Genomic DNA, 15184 nt, shown 5'->3' on the forward strand with positions numbered 1-15184 from the left:
CTGGAACGGTGCTTCGGTGCGGCATCTTTTCAGACGCCGATCATAGACAGAAGTTTGCGCTGCCATAAGAAAATGTGTTCTTTCGGTAACAGCGCCGACCGCCCACCACGGAGCCCAACGAGGGGACGCGGCAGGGCTTGTGTTCAAGCCTGCACGACGCCAGCCGTACGCCGTCACTATAACCAAATATGGTGTACCCAAGGTAGGATAGCCACACAAGGTTAACTCTTGCCGCCGTGGAGAAAGGAAGTAAATGGAAGAGAGAAGAAGACAAGAAAGATCAAAAAGTGAGAGATAAAGAAGAAGATTCGAGGAGGGAGAGACAGGAAGCGGCGACTGCCGGTTTCCCCCGGATGGGTCAGTCCGGGGATGCCGTCTACGTGAAGCAGAGGCCGAAGAGGTGTGTTGCCTCCGCCGGGGGCCCTAAAGGTCCAAACACCCAGCATCGGCTCAACCCCAAGGATCCCCCTTTCCCCGGACACGGCTAAGCCGCTCACGGCTACACGCGCGAGGGGCCAACCCTCGTGTGCTCGGGTACGTGGTGTCGCAACACACCAAACGCCTGCTGACGCAGACGCCCCTGCGGGGTATAGTGAAAGCTGTCAAAAATGTGCCATAATGATGGTCATGACATTGGATGTCAACAATCTGTTGCACATTTGCCCAGTAATTACTATTGATAGTGTTGCCATTAATTTTGCAATTATTGAAAAGCAAGCTGATGATGTAAATATGCTGCTCCTGTACTTTCTCTTTGCCAAGGATGTCCTGCTGTACCCTGAATCAAAGCTGTCACAGGGGCAGTCTTTGATAATGGTAATGGCCCACAGCCTGCGGCACCATTCATCTAAGGAAGCAACAGAAAGCCTCTTGAGGGTCATTGATGCCCAAATCCCTCAAGGTGTTCCATTCCCAAAAACAAAGCACCTATCTTTTTTAAACTTCTCCTCGGCACTAGATTGTCAACTTAGCACACAAATTTATTGCACTGACTGTGGTGAATATCTTGCACAACTGCCTTGTGCAAGTGTTAATGTAACGTGCCCTCAGTGTACACCAGTGCACAGCCTCTCTGCACTTTTAGACCTATGTTCCTTTTTTTCTTATTCTCGACTTTGATGCCCAAGTCAGACTTATTTTAAGCGGCAAGTTATTGCATAACCGAAGAGGTGCATCCTATAATGTAAAGGACATCACTGAGAGCATGACCTATAATATAACACTTTGCCTATAAGCGAGAAGGACATATTATTAACATGAAACAGATGGTGTGCCATTGTTCCAGTCATCTGGACATAGTGTGTGGCTCCTGCTGTTGCAGGTGAATGAGCTCCCCTTCAAATAAAGAGTGCACAAGCTTTTGCTTTTTGGCTTGTGGTTTGGAAACAGCAAGCCCCCACACATGAATACCTTTCTTAAGCCATTTGTGGAAACGATGAACCACCTATCCTCTGAGGGCATCACCTGGACAAGCTAGTCTGGAATGACAGAAACATGTCGTGTTTATCCGAGCCCTTGCACTCTGGACACTGTGGCGCGCTGCATGGTCATGACTATGACGCAGTTTAGTGGGTCTCATGGCTGTGCGTGGTGCGAGCAAAGTGGTCTGGTTGTCCAAATAGGACGAGGGCATGCTCTCTCGCATTTGCTCAATTCAAGAGCCTGCACCAAAGCAGAGGACGCAAAAGAGCTTTTCTAGGCATATTGATGAGGCACACAGGAGCGGGGAGCCGTCTTGTGGCATCAAAGGTGCGAATGTGCGTTTTTCATTTATTCACTTCATTTATTGATACTGTCAGCCCAACTTTGGGCTATTACAGGAGTGGTAGGTGGCAATACAACTATATATTTAGAGGATAAAAAAAATAAAATTACATTTTGGGGAATGGACTGATAGTAAGATCATGGCAAATACAGCATGTAATACAATGCCAAGGTGATTACAGTATTAACATTTGGCCGGGTTATGGCATGCGTACACATGAGTTTTTGACATATTCAATAAAGTTGCGTATAGATGACGTCCTTACGATTGAGTCTGATAATAGATTCCATTGTTTTATTGCTCTCGGAAAGAAGCTATATTTAAAACAATCATTGCGAGAAGTAGGAGGAGAGATAAACATGCTGTGGCGATGACGAAAATAGTTACTAGGAGAGAACTGAAAATAGTCATCTTTATCAATTTTAACATGGCCATGAATATTGAGAAAAGGTAAGTTCAAACGGTCATACTCAGTTCTATACTCTAGAGAGGGAAGTTCAGCAAGTTCACATAACTGGGTAGGAGAGTAAGAACGACGATATTTGTTAAAAAAATCGTGCAGGAAGCCGTTGAATTTTGTCCAGCTGAGACTGATTAGATGAATTGTATGGGTCCCACACAATTTTGCGTACTCCATAACCGGTTGAATTAGAGTTTTATGGGCCAGGCATTTTACTTCAGAGGTAGCATTATGCATATTTTTTCTAAGCGACCACAAGGCTTTCTGGGCCTTCGTAGATATGTAATCAACGTGTTCATTCCAACGCAAATGCGAGGTCAGCTTTAAACCCAAGTATTCAAATGTTGATACTTTTTTAACGCGACACCTTCAATGGAATATGCGTAATCAATAAATCTTCGTTTTCTAGTGACAGACATGTAAACCGTTTTTTCAGAGTTCAAAACCATTTGCCAGGTGTCGCACCAATTTTTTACCTTTTGCAAATTTGAATTTAAATCTGTCTGATCGGCAGGCGATTCAATACAGTTATACAGTACGCAAACATATGCGAAGAGTCTGATGGGAACTGTAATGTCTTGCAGCATGTCATTGATAAATAATAAAAATGACAGGGGGCCCAATACACTTCCCTGGGGCACTCCAGACTCTACAGGCGAAAAGGAAGACCGGTATTCCTCACATGCAACAAATTGGTCTCTATGGTTTAAGTGAGACGAAAACCATTCAGATAAGCGAGGGTTTGTGAATATAGTTTAAATTTTTAATAGCAACTTTGGGTGCGACACCTTATCAAAAGCCTTGGCCAGATCTAAGAATAATATGTCTGTTTGGCCTCGGTTATTTATTGTATATGCGACATCATGAAAAGTCAGTATTAGTTGAATCACTGTAGACAGTCCCCGACGGAAGCCGTTTTGGCACTTGTTTAGGATATGGTAGTTGTCAAGGTAGACCAATAATTGCTTAGATATTATATGTTCAAGTAGTTTCATACAGTTTCCAAGATCATTTGTCTGCAATGGATTTGTTCGCACCATAGCCATTATGTGGTTTAGCCACAAGAGGCAGAACGAATTTAGCCTTGGATCGCACGCGCAAGAGATCAGTGCCAGGTTGAGCCAACGGACTCCAGTGTTGGAGAGAACAAGACTGCTGCGGTTACTCCGGGAAATGAAGTACTGGAAGGCATCTGAGTGGAGAGATTGGCTTCTTTTTTCCACTCCAGTGGTATTGAAGGGTTTTTTACCCAGCAGATACTATAAGAACTGGATGAAGTTTGTTGCCATCATGCACTTTCGCTTGCAGTCATCCATTCCTATGGATAAAATTATGAAAGTTAAGCGGCTCATGGTGCAGTTTCTCAAGGACTATCAGGAACTATATGGCCAAGAGAGCATGAGCTACAATGCTCATATCCTTGTCCATATGGTGGACCATGTTGATCAATGTTGATGAAATGTTGAGTATTCTAACATTTCCTCAATAAATTCCAGGAATACACTCATATCACCAGACGGTGGGCGGTAAAGCGCCACGTACATTTTGATATTGCTCTTTATGCAAAGCACTTCATAGTCAGCAGTAATGGACGTAAATTCCTGGATTATGTAGCATGTGTTTTTTACGTGCATTGCCACTCCGCCACCACGGCGGCCACTTCGATTGATAAAATTATGATTGTAGTCAATCATTTAACATGTCGCTTCTTTCGTGATACCACGTTTCAGTCAACATTATCACGTCTAACATGAAGTTGAATTCATTAAAGAATGTGCTTAACTCATCGAGCTTAGTGGCGGCGGAACGTACATTGAGGTGAATGGCAGTGAAAATGCCCTGCGACTGCGCCGGAAGTTTAAGTTCACATGGCAGACAAAACTCTTGATTCAGCATCGCGTGTACAAGAAAACGTAACACAGATTATAAGCATAAGCACCCTAGGCAATCTTGACGAGGTCAGAATCTGTTTCAATGCGCACCCCTTGACTGGACTGTGTCTCGTGCGCGAAAATCTTGCCATTCTTAGTCCACACAAAGTGCCACTGATTCTCCCGTTTTTTTTTTTTTTTTTTTTTTTTTTGCAATTGCCTGTGCAAGCAGCCGCTTCAGTGTCGGACAGAAATGCTCATTCACGAAGATTTGGGCTTCGCTGGGGATTCCTACGTCACGGTTCCGAATGAGGCTCTTGCGGGCTGTCTCGACGACATGGTCCCATTTCTGCTTGCTTTTGAACTGAACAATAACGTTCGTTTTGCCCTGCTCACGAGTCGGTACTTGGTGGCACACTTCTATATCGCCAGCAGAAATGGGTTCGCCAACGACACCACCAATCTGGCCTACAAGATCAATGATGTTCTCATCTTTCATATCAGCGAGCCCTTTTATTTCCACATTCGACCTGCGAGAGTACTGCTCACCCTGAACAACTCGCTTCTGCAGCTCTACAATGACTGCCTCATTTTCACTGCATTAAGCCTTCAGCCTGTCATTTTCCTTCCTTAAGCTTTCTCTCTTGGTGCGTCCTTCCATTAACTGTTGCTTCATTGTTTCAAATTCCTTTTCCATGAATTCAAGTCCCTCTTTCATTTATTTCATCTCGGAACGTAGTTCGCGCAGGTCGGAGCGTGCATCCCGTTCCTTCTGTGACATCACCAAGTGTAGAAAGTGCAAAATGTGCAAAAAGAAATTCAATAAGCAAAATGACACAGCAAGTTGGCAGCGGTGACAAATAAAATAAAATAAAACGCGTCTGTAACAAACAGAAAAACAGCACCAACCTGTAGTAGAACAACCACTCTGATTAGTCCTGCGCCTACTGGCTGTCACCGCTGCCAAATGCTACGATGAATGTCGAGCGCTTCGTTTTCTATTCTTGCTGATGCACTGTGGGTAGCTTCCGCGTGATGCCGATGCGTTGCCTTTCGGGAACCCTCGGTGAAGGGCACCTTACACCTAACGGTTCGTCGCGGCAAGTCTCCGGGGTTAATGGCTCAGTGGGTAGCTGCAGGGCTGCTTCCAATGCTGCCCCGCTTTCAAGCTTGCAGTGAAGGACACCCTCGTGCTAGCAGCTCCTTGCGCTAAGTCGCAGGTTATCTGTAGTACAACAACCACTCTGATTAGTCCTGCGCCTACTGGCTGTCACCGCTACCAAATGCTAGGTTGAATGTCGAGCGCTTCCGTTTCTATTCGTGCTGATGCACTGTGGGTAGCTTCCGGGTGATGCCGATGCGCTGCCTATCGTGAACCCTTGGTGAAGGGGCACCTTGTACCTAGCGGTTCGTTGCGGCAAGTCTCCGGGGTTAATGCCGCAGTGGGTAGCTGCAGGGCTGCTTCCGATGCTGCGCCGCTTTCAAGCTTCCAGTGAAGGACACCCTCGTGCTAGCAGCTCTTTGCGGTAAGTCACAGGTTACCTGTAGTAGAACAACCACTCTGATTAGTCCTGCGCCTACTGGCTGTCACCGCTGCCAAATGCCCCTGTCCCTGTCACCCCTGTCCCCAAACGCCATGCCAACCTCAACTGCCAATCTTAAACATGCATGTGAAGTGCATGGGTGCCTTTTGTAAGCACGTTGGACAATTCTAGGTAATTCCCTCAATGTGCAGAAGGGAAGTACGTGGACAGAACAGTGAGGATTGACATTCCTTAGAGATCGTGCCGAAGTGAAATGGTGCCGGGAATTATGAACCTAAACTGAGCACGCTGTGCTGAGCAAAAATAGGAGCACAAGTAATGGCGAATAGCATACAGCAGTGGAAATTACATGGAGGGATGGTGCTAGAGCACTGTTTTTCTTTTCATTTTTAATTTCTACAGTAATGTGGTATACATTGTGGAAAGAAGATAGTTGCGCATTAGCGCTCTGTTGTTATGTTGTAGGAGTCTTTCAAAATTTTTTACTTAGGTTTCGATAGCAATCTGACCGCCACACTTTATGGTAGCGTTGTGCTACCACATCCACAAGTGCAAAAGGTTGTCGACCCGGGCTATAAGATAAAATTGAGATTCCGTGAGAAAATGTCTTTCTGGTCTGAGGATTGAAGCCAAAAGCACCATCTGTGTCGAGCTGGGGGGCTATTCTGCAAGAGTCCACCTAGTGGACTGTCCACTTCGGCCTGACGTCATCAGATGCGCGTTCTGTTGTTCTGAACTTCGGCGAGTGCGACGTCATCCGAAGGGAATCCAAACTTGTACTAAAATGAAGTGGAAGACCTCGTACACGAAGAGCATAGTGCCTGGGTCACCCTGGAACTCACCCGTGACAACGTAAATCGAATGAAATGCCGTTTAGCCGTTTGCTGTTAGTTTCGGTTGTGGTTTGCCGAGTGAAGATGTGAGACGAGATTGGCCGCGTGACTGGTAACAACATAATGTGTCTGAAAATTTTATTTTCATCATCTTTGTGTACGGTATAGCGGCGTTTCACTTTTTCCGGCATTGTAACGACTGCAATTGCTAGTTTGCCACCAGAGGGCCACGTATCGAACCGAAACTCAAGATGGCAGCTGTTTGAAATGAAACAGCTGACCACAAACCGTCGCTTACCGAGCATCCCCGTAAACTGACGGCAGCAGTATGTCTTGTTGGTAGTTGCTGTCTTGGTGCATTCGCTGACACTAGTGTTGGAACTGAAGCGCAAAATGACAGCGTCTACGCTTGCAGTGAATAATTGACGCAGGATCGTCGGCTACTGAGCGTGGGTAATCCCTGTAAAGTAGCGGTGGCAGTATGTCGTGTTGATGGTTGCTGTCTCGGAGAGTTCTCTCATAGTACTGCTGAAATCGTTGTCAATGGACGCGCACCAGACGATGTATGCCTGGTCGTCACGACTGCAATGCTTCGAGAGAACATTCAACTCGAATCGCCTCTAGTACGACACCGACAACTGTATCGTCTGCTGCGTCGACGAAATATGACATTCAACGGTAAGTCGCGGCGTTGAACAGACGGAAGTGATGTTGACTGCGCATAATAATCTTTATGCAGGCCCACAAGTTCAAGAAGAGTGTACTGCAAAGCATTTATTCATGATGCTGAATAAAAGAGTCCAGTGGCGGTCTGTATGTTTTCCTCAATATTTTCTACCCCTCTGCATTCAAGCTTCCAGACGACAGTGTTTGTCCATCACAGCGCCATGGCCCCACGGGACATTGGCCCTCACATAAACCATCGGCAACAGGAAATTATAATCAACTTTAAGGAACGAAATCCCCGCTTAGATAAATCATCCGGAGATCTTTACCCAAAATTCACCGCTCAAAGGAAAAAGGAAATGTGGGAGGAGCTCGCCAATTTGCTAAATGATGCCGGCCCTCCCACAAAGCCCGTGGTGCAGTGGCGTCGCTGGTGGAATAGGTTCGTAAGTCGGGCCAGGGCGGACGCAGGCAACCTCTCCGCCGAGATGAAGTAAGTAAACCAGGCGTCCATGCTTCACGGCAACGTCTGTTTCGAGTGTTTACGCAAACCACATTGCAGGTTGTGGGGATTTGGGGAATTCGACGCGCCATTGCGCGGGCGCATTTCACCCATGTCTGCAACCCTTTTGCCACGTCGTCCTTGCTCCGAACCAGTTTTGGCGGTGGCGCTCCACTTGCGGTGGTTCGCGGTGAGGGCGGAGCTAGTGACGTCACGGAGCGGCCCCTGGTGGCTGCTGCCGTGACGGTAGCGACTCTCTTGCTCCTTGGGACTGCGCCCGGTACGTACATGCTTCCTCTCGTCCGCCGACACCTTTGTGACTAGGACTGAGCTCACGCACGGTGCCTTTGCCCGTGCGGGGAGCGCGTACCTCGTGTTGTTCCTATCCCGACGCTAAGCCGAAGAACGGGTGCCTAGTGCTCGCGCGAGGTCGTACCACGCCGAGCCGCACTCATCGGAGGCCCAAGCCGAAGGAGATTGCCCGAGCTCTCCCGAGTTGACCCATCGGTTATCGCGAGAGCGAGTAGCATAGCCGCCGGGACTTTTCCTAGCGGCGCGTCCCAGCTTGAGCCTGTGCTCTCGCAGCGACGTGCTACAGGCGCCCCTAACTGTATTTTTCGCCCTTGGTGCGGGACCCCTTTGGTTCCCCGCCGTCCCGGGACCGGGCGTTCGTGCAGTGTTGGGTGCCGTTGGAGACAATAAACGGTTTCCGTCAATTTAGGGCAATACTGTGTTCTTGCGTGCGTCGCTCGGTAGCCCCTCGTGGCCTGAGCTCGCGCGCAGCGGCGCTAGAGGCTGACGGCTGACGCGGCCCTGTGGCTCGCTAAGCTCGAACCCGCGGTGGTCGGTACTCCTGTGAGACCCAAAGACCCCACACTGGCGCCCAACGCGGATTCAAAGGCTCATTAAGCTTTTGTCTGTGCTTAGCCGAGTCAGTACGCCTTTGCATATTGTACTCGCCGCGTTATGTCTGCTAGGCCTAGTGACCTTTGTCATTTGTTAGGTGACTTTTGCCCTTTGTTACCGCGAGCAGACGCCGCGTTGTTCGATAACGGGGCCAGTGCTCCCCTTGAGCAGCGAACTTATGCACCCTCACCTGTCGCAGCCCCCTGTGGGGACGACAACACGAGGCGCTACGTACCAGCTCCCATTGGAGCAGTAGCGTTGTTTGGGAACGGGGCCAGAGCCCTCCCCGAACAGTGCACACCAGCACATTCGTCTGCCACGATTCCCTTCGGAATGCAAGGCAGTGCGATGTCGCAGCGCTCTCGATCGGCTCCCGGTGGAGTTTACGGAGCGCAGCACGGAAACGGGGCCTTAGCCCTCTCCGACGTTTGCCCGCTGGCTGCTCCTCAAATGAGCAGCCAAAACCAGTGGTCTGCCACGGCCCCCTGTGGGGACTACAATGCTGCAGCCACGAATTTCGCTCACTCATCTCCCTTTGGAGCGCATTCGGTTGTGCCCAGTGGCGCAACCTTCGAGCGCCCGCCTGTTTTGTCGACGCTGGCTGCAAGCGGCCTAAGCAATTCACGTATAGCTGCCTCAAGTGGCGGCTGTGAACGACAGCAGGCGCACCCCGCTAGGAGCCCGTTTTGCTCTGGGGCTGGCGGCGCCGCGGCCGGTATCCCTGTGGAAACCGCGCCGCTAATCGAGCTGGACGACTGTTCACCCTTGCTCGACCGCGCCGCTAACGCGCCAACGGTTCCCTTTGGAGCAGGCGCACAGACGCTGTTGCAAAACGCCGCCGAAATGATTCAGTCACTCTCGGGGGCAGTTAAGGCGCTTTCGGCTGTACCGAAATGCGCGCACCCCGCTGTACGGTTGGCAGTCCCGACTTACAGCGGATACGGTGACCTGCTCAGTGCCAGGGATTATTGTGACTCCCTGGTACGCTACCAGATGGCAAATCGTTTGGAGGATCAGGAGGTGCTGGAACGCGTCGTTCCCGTAGCACTTACTGACACGGCGGCTAGGTGGTACCGGCTTTCCGGATACCGTGCAACAACCCTCGAGGAGTTCCGCGTGGCATTCCTGCGCGAATTCCTACCCGCTGACTACCAGAGTAGGATGCGGCGAGAGCTTGAGCTACGTACACAAGCTCCTGACGAGTCGCTTCAGGAGTAAGTACGCGCGATGCAAGACCTGTTCTTAGTAGCCCAGCCCAAAGCTTCGAACGAGGAACGCGTCGAACGGGTGATCAGGCAGGCACATCCGACCTTTTCGGCGTACCTGCGCGGCGGCCGCTTCCGAGATTTAGAAGAATTGGCCGCCGAGGCAAAGCGCATTCAAGACGACATTCTCGCCGCGCGAGCCTATCGCCCACCGCCGCCCGCCAGCGAGGCCCTTGAGCCACGCTGCGCGTGGGGAGGGCCTGTGCCCCTCCCCCAACGGCAACAACCCGGCCAAGCTGCCTTTGCGGCTACAAGCGGGTGTGCATGGGAGCTGAGCGCGCGCGCTCTAGATCCCTACACGTACGGGAGGCGGGTAGCCTGTGCTGCACCACCGCCTGAAATGCATGCGCAGGGACGCACTTCGACCCAACGCATCGCAGATGCGGACGCTCGTGACAACAGGCCCTTTGGTCATGCAGCGAGTCGACCCCGGCAGGGAGCTGAGGCCGCTCCGCCTCGGGAAAGGTACCGCGGCGGAGTGCGTTGTTTTCGCTGCCAACAACGAGGGCATATAGCAAGGGACTGCACCGCGCCCAGGCCTCCTGCGAGGTCGGGAAACGGGAGCGCGGGTCGCTCGTGAAGGCACGAGTGACCGAAACCTTGCTTGTTCCCTCGGCGTACCGAGCAGGTTGTGTTGCTGGGGCGCACGCGCCCTTTATTCCGGTGACCATTGTCGGCCGCGAATTTCCTGCGCTGCTGGACACGGGCGCAAGCGCTTCGTTGTTCGGCGAAAAAGTGTTATCCCACTTGCAGAAGCACTCAGTGCGCTTGCGGGATTGCCGAACGACATTCAATCTTGCGAAAGGCGTGGCCCATTCGGCGGGCGCCGCAAGGCTGACTGTCAGGTGGGGAGAGCGAATGAGACGCACGCGTTTCGTTCATCTCCCCGGGCTCAGTGTTCCTGTGATCCTCGGAAGGGACTTTCTCCTTAAAACAGGAATCGTTGTGGACATTGCGAATGGCGGCTATCGCGACGGACCGTTCACGTTGCTAAAGCCGTTCATCAGCCCGCCGGCGTCCGATCTTGCCTGTGCAGATGGGGCGTCGGAAACGTGCCGCGCGCCAAGTTCGGGGGCAAGCCCTCGAGCTGTGCGCTCGCCTGCTAAGACTCCCCTTTGGGAACGAGAGGCACGGCACGAACCGCGTCGCGCGCAGAATTCGGGGGCAGGCCCCTGCGCTCTGCGCTTGTCGACTCAAAGTCCCCATTGGGATCGAGCGACACGGCACGAAGAGGCACCACATCCTCTGGCCGCCTGTGCGGTTCATTTGGATGATACACAGAAGGCTCGCTTGTCGGCACTGTTATGCCAGCACGAAGAGCTCTTCACCGATCAACCTGGCTGTACCGATTTGGCGAGCCACGCGATCGAAACTGGAGACGCGCTTCCTTTGAAGTGTAACCCCCGGCCCGTCAGCCTGGCCAAGAGGCAGGTGATCGATGGCTTGCTGGACGAGATGCTATCGGCCGACATTATCCGCCGCTCGTACAGCGCCTGGGCGTCTCCAATTGTGTTCGTGCCTAAGAAAGATGGCAGTCATCGCCTGTGCGTAGACTACCGCCGTCTGAACGGAGTGACTCGTAAGGATGCCTATCCGCTCCCCACGATTAACTCCATCGTAGGAACCTTGGGCAGTGCGAGGTACTTTACTACGCTGGATGCCTCCAAAGGTTACCTACAGGTCCGGATGGATCAACGTGACCGGTGCAAGACCGCGTTCACGTCCCACAGAGGGTTATTTGAGTTTACTCGTATGCCCGTTGGTCTATGCAACGGTCCTGCGACCTTTCAGAGACTCATGGACCGCGTCCTCGGGGAAGCAAAGTGGTCATACTGCATGTGCTACCTCGACGACATCGTGATTTATTCACGAACCTTCGAAGAACACTTGGCCCATGTTGCCGATGTGCTCGAGAGGGTGCGGGCCGCCGGGATGACTTTGAATCCTGCGAAAGCCCAACTAGCGCAAACCCGAGTTCAGTTACTGGGGTTTACGCTGGGCGGAGGCTCCATTGAGCCGGACCGGGAGAAACTTCGGGCAATCCTCGATTTCCCCGCGCCCAAGGACGTACGTGGCCTTCGCCGCTTTTTGGGAATGGCCAACTTTTACCGGTCATTCATTCCGTCCTGTGCCCGAGTGCAGGCACCCTTGAGCAAGCTCTTGGGTAAGTCGGCCGCGTGGCAGTGGGGACCTGAGCAGCAGCAGGCCTTTCGCCAACTGTCTGGCGCCATTGCGGAGACAGCGCAGCTCAGACTCCCCGACCTGACCAGACCGTTCGTTGTCCAGACCGACGCGAGCGATCTGGGTTTAGGAGCAGTCCTCCTACAGGAATACGATGGTGTGTTGCAGCCGTTGGCCTTTGCCAGCCGCTCTTTGATTCCGGCAGAGAGGAATTATTCCGTGACCGAGAAGGAGTGCCTCGCTATCGTGTTTGCACTACGTAAGTTCGATGTTTACCTTGATGGTACGAAATTCGTAGTGCAGACGGACCACAGTGCGCTCAGTTGGCTGATGCGGCTCCGTGAGCCTGCGGGCCGGCTGGCGCGCTGGGCTCTCCTGATACAGCATTATGACTTTTCAGTGCAGTATCGAAAGGGGAGCACGAACGTGGTAGCTGACGCGCTATACCGTGCCCCATTGTCCACCAAGAGCATTCCTCCAGGTGTTACAGCCACTGCCGGTGCCTTTGCGCCAGCAAGCGTCGGAGGCGAAACGAGCGCAGAGAGAGGCGAGTCCGCAAGCGGGCAAACCTGTCATTCCGCTCTCCAGGCAAGCAGCGCGCCGCAAAACGAGCGAGCGGGGGAGCTTCTCGAAAGCGAACCCGCGACGCCGTTGGCTGCAGTCCTGAGTGGGGGCGAGACCGGACTCCCCTTTGGAAGAATTGGAATCGCATTCAGCAGGCAAGAGCTACTGAAGGCCCAGCAAATTGATCCGTTGTGTCGCGGAGTGAGCGACGGTCTCAGGGAGACGGAGCGCCGAGACGCTGCTGGTAGTGCGGCGGGCGCAGGGGGACCGGAACCAGCGTGTGTCGCTGGGTCCCCCGCGGATTCATATTTGCTGGATCACGATGGGCTCCTGCTGAAATACATAGCCACCGATGACGAGGCTGTGGACCCGTTTAAGGTGGTTATCCCCAAGAGTCTGAGAAGCGCACTGTTGCGATCATCTCATGACGAACCCTTGGCCGGTCATTTGAGTGGCTCCAAAGTTTTTGCGAAACTAAGCCAAACTGTGACCTGGCCTGGCATAAAGCGTGACATTTTTCGCTATTGCCGTTCCTGCCATGTCTGTCAAACGGTGAAATCAAGGGGTGGCAAGCCGCCCGGGTTGATGAAACCAATTGACAGTGAGCGTCCGTGGCAAGTGGCCACCTGCGATCTTATGGGGCCTTTCCCCAGGAGTAAGCAGGGGTTCACACACCTGATGGTAGTCGTCGATCATTTTTCGAAGTGGGTGGAGTTGTTTCCGCTTCGAAAAGTGACCGCGCGAGCGGTGCTGGAGAGGCTACAGGAAGTTTTTTGTCGGTTCGGCTTTCCGAAAAGACTAATTACGGACAACGCGTCCTATTTCACTGCTCGGGCGTTTGGTGCTACGTGCCGTTCCCTGGGAATTAATCACTGCACCACGTCGCCCTACCATCCCCAGGCCAATTTGACGGAGAGGGTCAATAGAACCCTCAAACCAATGTTGGCGGCCTTTGCCGTAAGTCAAAAGGATTGGGCAGACCACTTGAGTGAGCTCGCGTTCGCAATCCGAACCGCCGAGAATCGCTCGACTGGTTTCTCTCCCGCTTTCCTCAATTTTGGAAGGGAGCTGGCAAATCCGGTGACCAGTGTCATTCAATGTCAGCTCGGGGATGAGGAGGCGCCGGCAGACTGTTCTGCGTACGCTTCAGCACTTCGGGACAGGCTTTGTCGGGCTCTCTGTAGAGCAAGGCAGAGTTTGACTTCGGCCAGGGCCCAGCAGAAGGCTCAGTACGACCGGAAGCATCGCCATCTTTCATTTAAGGTAGGTGATTTAGTCCTGAAGCGCAACCACGCTCTTAGCGACGCGAGCAAGGGGTTCTCAGCCTCGCTCGCTCCTAAGTGGCTTGGTCCGTACCGAGTAGAGAAAGTTTGGTCTCCGCTCGCGTACTTGCTGAAGGATTCCCCTTCGGGAAAACTCAGCCGTGCCCATATCGCCGACCTGAAAGCCTTTGCGTCGCGGTCCGACGAGCTCGCGCCGGTGCCCAGTGGCACCACGCGCAAGCAACAGGGCACACCCGGCGCGAAGGACCGCATTCGGACCACGCACCGGTACAACCTGAGGAGACGGTCACCTGTGTGATATCGCGCCTGACGGCGGACTCTGTCCGCCACCGAAGGCCCTCAGTAATATTGCTTAGCCTCAGTGGGTTAGCTTCTTTGCGGCCAGTGCACGAAAAGAAGCTGGCCCCAGCCCAGCTTTCTGCTAATGTTGTTAGCAGTGTGTTGTAGCAGTGTGCATTTTTCTTTTTATTTTTATTTGGTGAGCATGCTCAGTGTAATTATTGTGTTAATGTTGTAAGTGTACAGTGGTATAGTTTTTTTTGTTATTGGTACATAGTCTTTGAAAATTGCTGTTTGTTCTCCGTTTTTTTTTGCGAGAGGAGGGACGTAAAGAAAAAAAAAAGAAAGGAAAGAGACATCGCCAATCGCGGCGGTGGAGATGACACCCCCATCATGTGCGCTCAGTGATCAGTGCGCGGGCGACCGGCGCGCGTTGTGACCGCCAGGGGTACGCGCATGTTGACCGCCAGGAGTGCGCGCGAGCGCGTGCCGGCTCAACTATTGGTGCATAGGGCGATGACGTGCCAGGTGACGCGGCCACGCCGGCAGGTGAGCCGCCGGTTTTACCCAGACCAGCAGTGTCATTGCCGGCAGCATGTCAAACCAACGGAAGCCCCCGACTCCTGGCAACATGGAGCCACGTGGCCCCCACCGTCGACGGGCCAAGGGCAGGCCCGGAAGATCACCAGGACCGTCTTCCCCTGCGGCTACCCCAAGGCCGCGACCGCGGACGATAAGGTCGGTGGCGACTTGGACGAGCCAGGAGGCTCAGGAGGCGCCCAGGAGCTTCGCCACCGATGCGCCGTGGAAGACTCGGAGACGGGTGACCCGGGGGCTGCCAATGGACCGGGTGCCTTGGCCATTCCGCGGCCGCACGATCGCCGAAATTGATCGTGCGGCTCGAGGGGCCCAAATGCCTGCACCGCCCGGGACGGAGTTTTGCGCTACATGCAGCACGACGGTCTGCTTCTCGGCCCACTTCTCCGGGGACCTACACGTGGCGCGCACAAAGGAGGCCGCCAAGAGCAAGCGCCGTGGGCTGGGCGTCCCGATTGGACAAGACCC

At 52.8% G+C, this 15184-nt stretch overlaps 1 pseudogene; it reads left to right on the plus strand.

The window, feature by feature from the left end:
- Window positions 1-8895: 8895 nt before the first annotated feature.
- Window positions 8896-14138, plus strand: LOC140219607 (uncharacterized; annotated as a pseudogene).
- The last annotated feature ends 1046 nt before the right edge of the window (window positions 14139-15184 follow it).

The sequence above is a fragment of the Dermacentor andersoni genome, chromosome 1 (genome assembly GCF_023375885.2).
Source record: "Dermacentor andersoni chromosome 1, qqDerAnde1_hic_scaffold, whole genome shotgun sequence".
Classification (NCBI taxonomy): Eukaryota; Metazoa; Arthropoda; class Arachnida; order Ixodida; family Ixodidae; genus Dermacentor; species Dermacentor andersoni.